The following is a 9,173-nucleotide window of genomic DNA, read 5'->3' as shown; positions in this document are numbered from 1 at the left end:
GCACTTGTATTCACCTCTTTCAAAGGCTAGAAAACTTTCCCCAAAGTCACACATACATTCCACAGAACACTTACAGAAGCATACAGAACAGTCACAGAAGAGTACCAGAACAGCTACAGTACAGAACAGAACAGAAACAGAACAGAGACAGAGGCTCTACAGAAGACCTACAGAAGGTTACAGAAGGTCATCAAAACCACATAACTCATTCTCAAATCATTCCAAACTCTCACAAACCATTCAATAAACTTTCACAATATCTCATTCTTCATCAATCAATACTTCATCCCTCCTTACAGAAGACAATCAGAACAAAACAGACCAAAACAGAAGATATACAGAACCATTCAGAACCTATCAGAACATCACAGAATCATCAACAAACATCATGAACTTCCAAAACACAATCATTATCATCTAAAACACTCTCAAACCACTTCCAAATCAATCAATCATCCCATAAAATCAACCATTCAGCTCTCAAAAAACAACAAAAATCAGCCAAAAAAACAAGTCATTTCAACACTCAACATATCCCCACACTTAATAAGGAAGTGTCCTCGCGACCCAAGAAAAAGGGAATACAAGTTCATTGAAAAGCTCAACTTTAAACTTCAATATCTTTTCAAAAAGAATCCATCCACCACGACCCCAACTTATGACCTGTTTCTGATATAAAAATACAAAGAAAGGAAAACTCTTTATACATTAACACCTCTTATCAAACTAAAAATCATCACAAATTTGTAAAGGATATAAGAGTTTGCTTCTTCGTCATCTGCATCGTCTTCAATTCTCCATCCACGACCCCATCTCTACAAATCTCCAAAACATAGCTCGTATACAAAATCCAATAGGAAACCACCACGTTCGTTTGACATAAATGAACTCACAACACAAACACTAATACACAACACAACCATCTGAATGACTTCTTCAAAAAGAGAGGTGTTCATTAGAAAGCTTCCACCATACATTAGAAAGGTATCAATGAAGATGATCCCTCTTAAAAGATTGATGTTGTTGGAAACGATCCATAGACAAGGATTCATCTACAAAGGTTTTGGGAGGATTTTGAAAAAATTGGAGACAGCACATCCTTTCCAACAGGACCAGGTATCTGCTAGGCAAACAAAGGGCATGAAAATACAGTATGTCCAGCTGTTGGGAATCAATGTTTTACATTGACATTCATGCACAACTTTGGAATAGGCTTTGAATCAGTGTGAGAGTGCCTATGCATATACGCCAGGTACCAAGCAAAGTGAGCAGTTAATCTCACTGAGGGATCTGCAGACTGTGAATATTGTTGGGCAAAATGAACATAGTTTTGATAAGCTTGACTGGAAGCTGTCCATTCTCCTGGAATTACTGGCCAATTAATCTGCGGTCCTGTAAGGCAATCATCCGAACTCCATCCCCTTCTTCTGGAAATCTGATTATCAAAACCATCACAGTCACTAACCAACTGAGGTGGTTGAGATATAGAAGTGTTAGGAGAGGGTAGTGGAATAAGGGAAAGTGGATGTAGGGAAGGATAGGAAAAATCATAAAAGGAAGAAAAGGTTAAAGAAGAAGTGGCAGAAATTTATAAGGAATCACTAAGGAACGGTGTTAACTGATAAATAGGAAATGTGGAGAAAACATTTATGAGGGGTGAAGGACACGGTGGAGAAGGGGAAAATACCCTATCCTCAATAAAGGAACAGTAAGTGAAAATAGGAATTTGAGGGAAAGATGAAGGTTAGAAAAGAAGTGGTAAAATAGTGGAATTAGATTGACAAAGGGAAAGGTATATAGCATAGCGGTGAGCCAATTGTTGGTAATAGAGGAGGGTAGGAACAGAAGGTCCTAAGAGAGATCGTCTATGATAGGCATCAAAGAAGGTAGCATCAAATGGATTATGTTTGGAAAGATAGGTTAAGAGATCCATCCTCAGTTGGTTAGTACTCTGGGCAAAGGTAGGAGCTATGTTTTGTCTTTGATTGAGGACCACCGAATCAATCATGGGATGCCAAGAATTATCATGACAATCAGCCACTTTGGAGGAATAACCCTGGAACATGTCAGCTATGCGCAACTCCAAATGATTGACATACAAAACAGCTTGTAAGACCACATTCCCCACATACCATGCCATATCCACCTCATCTGGAACTAACAAGTCTCCTCGGAGATACATGTACGACATCAACATGGTATCTGGCGTGACAGAATCTTCAAAGACCATTCTGACTACCTCTGTCAACAACTCAGCAGACCAAGCCCCACTCCAGCCATCCTTTGGAAAAGGTAAATCCATCGTGGAAAGCTTCATATAGAAGACCGACTTCTATAAGTGGTAGTGGACAAAGAAAGAATGGTCAGGTAAGACATATTCCTGAAACTGCTCAAAGGTAGACCATAACAAGTCCATTCTGGACTGCAATCTTTCCACTTTGTCTTGGAATAGAGGGCACAAAGTAGCCTGTCTCTGAAGAGCAGCCAAGTCCTGCTGTGAAAGAGAAGGAATTAATGAAACAGGAGGGCTTGGAGGAACAGAGCGGGACTTTGCAAGCTGATCTTGCAACTGCTGGATTTGGGAGGCTTGGTTGGCCACTGTGTCATTAGCCATCTGTAAAGCGGAAAGTTTTTCATTTAAGATAGCTTGGAATTCCTTCACTTCGCTGGACATCCTCTCCTTCTCTGCTGAAAGGCTAGTAACCTGTGACTGAGCCTCGAATAATTGGGTCTTCAATGAAGAAATCTCATCGCTTTGAATGGCAACCAGTTGGGTTTGTTGTTCCATTTGCTTAAACACATCTGCTAGGGTATCCTTAACAGAAGCTAACTCAGATGTTGCCTTATGCAACTAGTCTTTGGACTGCATGAGCTCCTCATAGAAAGATGCGTACAGCTGTTGAACACAGGCTGTCACTGACAACTCAATGGAACTTTGAATATCCTTGCAGAGGAAAGGAATGGCATCTCCTGAAACGAGACTGTTCAGGGAAGGAACTGAGATCTCCAAGGATCCTTCTCGATGTGCTCTGAATAGGTTATTGCAAGTGAGATACCCAGGGAGTTCACTGCCAGAAGTAGCAGGGATAGGCACTGAGGGAAGTACAGCAGGGGCTTTATCCGCTACCCTCTTCAAGCGTTTGCGCTGTATGACCAGGGGAGGCGGAGAATCATCATCCTCAATGTCAATAGGTGTTGACTCTTCTGAAGGTGGAGGAGGAGGTAGTGGATCTGATGGAGGAGGTGGAGGTACAGTCTTCTGTAAACCTGAATAGGTCAAGAAGGCAGACAAATATGATCCATAGGTAACATTGGTAACATTACCCCTCGTGACTTTAACAAAATGCTGATCCATTTTAGTGAGGAGGTATGTGCTCCAATCAATAGCAACTCCTTTTAGCACCATCCTGGAGGCTGTGAAAAGCTCTTTGGACAAATAGTGGGATGGCGTTTTGGCAGGCATGAACCTGTCCTGAAGGAACTGACAGATCATCTTCCATACGGGATCAGTGATCATAGAAAAAGAAACTCCTGAAGAGTTTATCACTTTCTTAACATCAAGGACTTCCCTTGTCTGCTTCTGCAACAGCTTCAGAATCTCTTCATTAGAGAAGAGCTGAGGAGTGGTCACAAAAGGTTCTCCTTTGAAGGGAAGAGACAGAGCCTTCCCTAAGCCTCGAGATGTCAAAGTCATAGACATTCCTTGGACTACTCCTGTCTTCTTGCTGTAAGAGGCCAGGAACTCATCACATAAGGACGGATCCTCTGGAAGCAATGGAAAAGGAGTGGCCACAAAAGCAGCAAGTCCCGCCTTCGTGAGGGGCTCAAAAGTAAGTAGGGAAGAGTAATCCCTACTAACTAGTGGGACGTACTGGATAGGGGGAGGAGCATGAGAAGGCGCCATTCAGATGGTTACACACACACCACAAACACAGACAATCAAGGAGAATGCCTGCAAAGCAACAGACAAAAACCAAGGATAAGAGAACAACCAATAAAACGTGACTCGACCAACTAACCCCACGCAAACCACATCCTAGAAAAAATTCGACATGATCGTGAGACATATGCGACCGAAAGCTTCATGCGATGCATCAGACAAACACCCTGAACCCCGTATCAGGCAACAAAAGAAAAAACTGCATACCGTACCCGTAACCGTAACTAAGACTGGAAACCAAAACCATACCACATCCGACACATATCAATACGACATCTGTGATAAACCAAGACTGGACCATGGAAAAGAACTCTAATGACGGCGCATACCCATCCCACGAAACGCTTCATTAAAAAGGGGAATTAAGTGCAGTGAGGGGGGAATTAATTTAATGAAGGGTTGATTTTAATCAATTATTAAAAATGGGTGAATTTTTATTAGGTGATAAACCTTAGCAAGAAAACGGTGGTTCCTTATTAGTTATTTAATTACCAATTATTAGGTTAAGCGGTGCAGTTATTCGATTCTCGGACTTCGATTCTCGACTGGGTCTCTAAATGCAATTCATTGATTACAAATTAAGGTGATGTGGAGCGCTTTTTTGCCAGCGCGTGCTCATGTGACGGCTGGTTTATTTTAATTAAAAAATTTATAGTGCATCTGTAGCGCATGTAGCGCGTGCTAAGTGAACGGCTGGTTGATTTTAATTTAAAAAGTATGTGTGTTTTAGCGCGAATGCGCGTGGAAACTGTGGGTGAATTAAAGGGTTCATTTTAACAATTAATTTGCGATTAAGGAGAAAATGAAAATAAATAAAGCACATAAAATAAATACCTGGAAGGGGTGTGTATGTAATGCAGAAATGCGCACGGAAGAGTCCACCAAAAGAAGGGAATCCAGTAAAGGAAAAGTAAAGATCACTGATGAAACAACAATGTCAACACCTTAGCAGATGTGTTAATTTGGTTTTTTTTCCTTGTTTGTGGGCTTTTTTATTTTTATTTTTATTTTTATTTTTATTTTTATGTTTATTTTTTATTTTTTAATTTTTTTAATTGTGGTAAGTTGGGATTATTTAGGGTTGAATAAATGGAAAATGAGCAAGGGAGGTGAGGGGAATTTTTGAAAATTTTTTAGAAAATTTTAGAATTTTTTAAATGAATTTTCTACAGTTATCGGCAATTTGCAGGTGAAATTAGGAAATATTGAATTTTCAGAAATTATAGGGTAGGCAATTGCCAGTGGACAAATTCCCACAAATTGACAAAAGGCAAAAGGAATTTTTAGAAAATTTTCTGAAAATTTTTTATGGAAAAATTAATGTAGTGATTAATTAAGTCACCTAAATCACATTAATCAAATAAGTCAGTTAGGCATAAGTGAATTAAGTCAGGTTAGTGGGGTAAGTCATGTTAGTCGACCTAAGTCAAGTCAGGTTAGTCTAGGTTGCTTAGGTTAGTCAACTAGGCTAGGTTAGTTAACTAAGTTAGGTTAATCAACTAAGTTAGGTTAACTAGGTAGGGGTTAGTTAATTAAATCGACTATGGTTAGGTTAACACTAACCTAGCTAGGGTTAAGTTAGGGTTAGGGGTGGGGGTTAGATTAGTTAACCTAACCAAGGTTAGTGGGAACTAATTGGGGTTAGTTAACCTGGGGGGGTAATTGAACCTAACTAGGGTTAGTGGGAACTAACCTAAGGTTAGTTGGTTAGGGGGTGGGTTAGGTTAGGGTGACTAGGGGGTTAGGGGGTTAGACTAACTACTTTAGGCGACGGCGTCCAGGCCGTGGCAATTCCAGGGCGCGGCGGCACTTCCAGTGGAGGAGGGGGAGGGACGGACGCGCTGGGGGAAGGGGAGGGAAGAGACGGAGGTCGTCGGTGGCGGGCGGGAGGAGAGAAGTAGGGCAGGGGGGCTGGGGAAAGGGGGAAGGCGGAGACGGGTGGGGGTAGGCAGGAAGGCGGACGGGGGGGCAGGGAGGAGAAGGCGAGGCGGAGACGGGCGGGGGTAGGCAGGAAGGTGGACGGGGGGGTAGGGAGGAGAAGGCGAGGTGGAGACGGGCGGGGGTAGGCAGGAGAAGGCGAGGCGGAGCACGCCGCCGGTGGGGCGCGAGGAGCAGGAGGGTGGGGAGGAGCACGCCGCCGGGGGGGGAAGAAATGGCGGGGGGGTAGGGAGTAGGCGAAGCAGGGGAGGGGCGACGGCGTGGAGGCTGGGAGAAGGAGAAGGAGGGGAGGGAGGCGCTGGAGATGGCAGGGAGGTAGAGGACGCAGGAGGAGAGAGAGAAAGAAAGAGAGAGAGAGAGAAAGAAAGAGAGGGAGAAAGAAAGAGAGGGAGAGAGACGGGCGGTTGGGGGGAAGGGGTAGGCAGTTAGGGGAAAGGGGTGGGGGGCCCATGGGGGGGCCATGGGGTGGGCAGGTGGGGGGAAGGGGTGGGGGGCAAGGGTGCGTACCCCCGTCCCGCGCTCGTGCGCGGGGCGGGGTAAAAAAATTTACCGTGACGGGATTGAAATGGCGCCGAGATGACGATATGGGTCATGCGGACACGATATGGGTCATGCGGACACGAACCAAAAACGCAATTTAAAAATTAATATCGAAAGATCCGTGCATCGGAATGAGGTGCAGAAAAAAGGAAAACTATGCAGAAAGATGTGCCCGACAATCCTATAACATCAAAACATAATTCTGACTGAGATAAGACACGTTCACATGGAAAAAACCCAAAAAAAAAACCTGAAAATGGGAGCAAAAATTAATATCGGACGAACCGTTCACCGGAATGACATGCAGTAAGAAGGAAAAATGTCCGCAGGAAGGGGTGGCACAGGGTTATCACATTAAACCACAGTTCCGGTGGAAGTAAGAGGGGTTCACATGTGAAAAACTCCAAAAATACTCCCGAAAACTCATTTAAAATTTAATAAGTAAAAATCCAGAAGTCGAAAAAGGGTGGAGGAAAAAGGAAAAAGGTGGGGGAAGGTACAGGGGACACGGCTGTCAAATCAAATTGGAATTCCGATGCAAATAAGGCAGGTTCATATGGAAAAATGTCAAAAATACGCATGAAAAAGTCGTGAAAACTCAGAAAATTAATAACGGACAAACCGTGTATCGGAATGATGCAGAATAAAAAGGAAAAATGTCAGGGGAAAAGCGCTGGTGAGGGCTATGATGTCAGAGCATGATTCGGAAGCAAGAAAAGTGCGTTCACATGGAAAACCGTCTAAATTGCGTAAAATGCTTCAAAAATTAATAACTCAAAAACCGTGCACCGGAACAGGGGTAGGTAAAAAGGAAAAATGATCAGTTCAACGGGAGGAATAGGACTATGAGGTTGGATTTGGACTTCAATGAACGTAGGGTGCATTCACATGGAAAGACATCAAAATCAAAGAATGAAGGAAAACTGCAAGGGAACAGCCACAAGGGTGGGTGGAAAATAACCGGATGGGTGGGAAGGGATCCCATTAGGGTAAAAGCAAGGCAAGGCATTCATGCATGAACAGGTTAAGGCATATGCAGAAAAGTATGCACGGGAGACGCGCAGGGACGCGTCCCCACACTTAAGACCTTAACGGATAGGGTTAACCGAGCAACAGGGATCTAGGACCACGCCATAGACCATCCACTAACGTCCCCACACTTAAAACATGACCATCACTAAGAAACAGAAGTTGTAGGGTTAGAAAAACTTGGCCCGTTTCGTCAAGAATCAAGGTTGAGTGTCGACGGCACGTTTAGTGTGGTTGTCGGCGCTGGAGGGACCAAGGCATCTTCTCGGCACACGTCCGTCATGGAAGGGACCACGCGGCAGCACCCAGGGAGGTAACTGATGGAAGGAATCGCAGGAAATTCGTCGATGATGATGAGGGATACTACACTCAACTCACAGTCACTCAAACGAGATGAAAGAACAGTCACTCGCCCCATGACTAATATCACTCGCGAAAGAATGATTAAAAACCATATCTCATACCCGGTTGAGGAATCGACAAGGGGAAAATGGTGCAGAAGGAGTATGCCAGGGTGCACAGTTGATGGTGCATTAGTGCGTCCAACCTGTCTGGCATAAGTGCAAGGAGGAAGGCAAGGGAGCCTTACAGTGCAGTGTACAGAACAGGGTGATGTGTCTTGTGATGACGATAAAGACCCATCCTGTGGGTGCATAGGGAAACGGGAACATACCTAACTCCAAGTGTCGTAACGTCCCTCAATCTCACATCTCGGTAATTGATTGAAGAAACTCCAGTCACACTCAGCCCACCCTCTGTCTCACGCTTTGTTGATAGTTACAGGAGGGCAGCCTTTTCCTGAAACCCATTGATGTAATCCTCACAGTCACTTGTGCAAAGGTTGTATGCATTGTGCGCATTTGATGGTGCAACTGTGCATCCCGCCCTGTGCCGGCATACGGTGCGAGAAGGAAGGCCATGGAGCCTTATAGTGCAGTGTACAAAACAAATCATGCTTTGTGCATTGAGAGGCCCATCCCGTGCGTGCAATGCTTCATTCACACTTCTCACCTCTCATTTGATTTGAAGGGAAAAGACTGGTCACTCGCCCCACCCTCTGTCTCACGCTCTGTTGATAATTATAGAGGGCAACCATACTCACTTCCCCATCCGGTTAGGATGAAAACTCACGTCACTTGATTGTTTGTCGATGAAGATCGCGTCATCAATTTTGCTGAAGAGGCGTACCCAGGGAGGTAGCCATAAAATCGAACGTTGTGTTGGACAGGAACATAGCGTCTGCTAGAGGACAGGTAATCACTTTGCAAAAAGACCCAGGACACAGCGTACCAAGGGAGGCAGCTTCGGAATTGGATCCGAGGGATATCAATCAATGAATCCACTTTCTGGACTGCTGGATGTTACCACCTTTTCCACAGCCAGCTTCTCGCCCAAGGGTGTTTATCACATTTTCTTGGAACGAGGCCTGCTATGATAGGGAATTGCTTCCTTTTCTCTCATAACAGATTTGTTTGTTTTTTTTTTCTTCTTTGTTTTCTTTTTCTTTTTCTTATTTTCCCCTATTCCCGAGGGTGTTTCCACCTTTTCTCGAAGAATAGGTCGGCATGACAGGGACCTAAGTCCTTTTCTCCCATGACCGATATGTTTTGTTTTTTTTTTTCAATATTGAGCAAGGGAATGGTAGAAAAACCATGTGTCAGAACCCACCTCGCCACTGTCGCTGGTGGAAAATAGAGGATAAGAGATCAAGGCTGGAAAGGGGTTT

General features: G+C 44.1%; 1 non-coding gene across 1 annotated transcript; it reads right to left on the bottom strand.

The window, feature by feature from the left end:
• Positions 1-584: 584 nt before the first annotated feature.
• On the bottom strand, positions 585-652 carry LOC148016889 (small nucleolar RNA SNORD36). The gene has a single exon (XR_015687977.1). It is a non-coding gene; the product is annotated as a small nucleolar RNA SNORD36 (small nucleolar RNA).
• Between the last annotated feature and the right edge of the window lie 8,521 nt (positions 653-9,173).

This window comes from Lygodium microphyllum, chromosome 22, assembly GCF_053477565.2.
Source record: "Lygodium microphyllum isolate KBCC chromosome 22, Lygodium_microphyllum_v1.1.10, whole genome shotgun sequence".
Lineage (NCBI taxonomy): Eukaryota > Viridiplantae > Streptophyta > Polypodiopsida > Schizaeales > Lygodiaceae > Lygodium > Lygodium microphyllum.
Note: the sequence above shows the minus strand (reverse complement) of the source record. Positions and strands in the feature narration are given on the sequence as shown.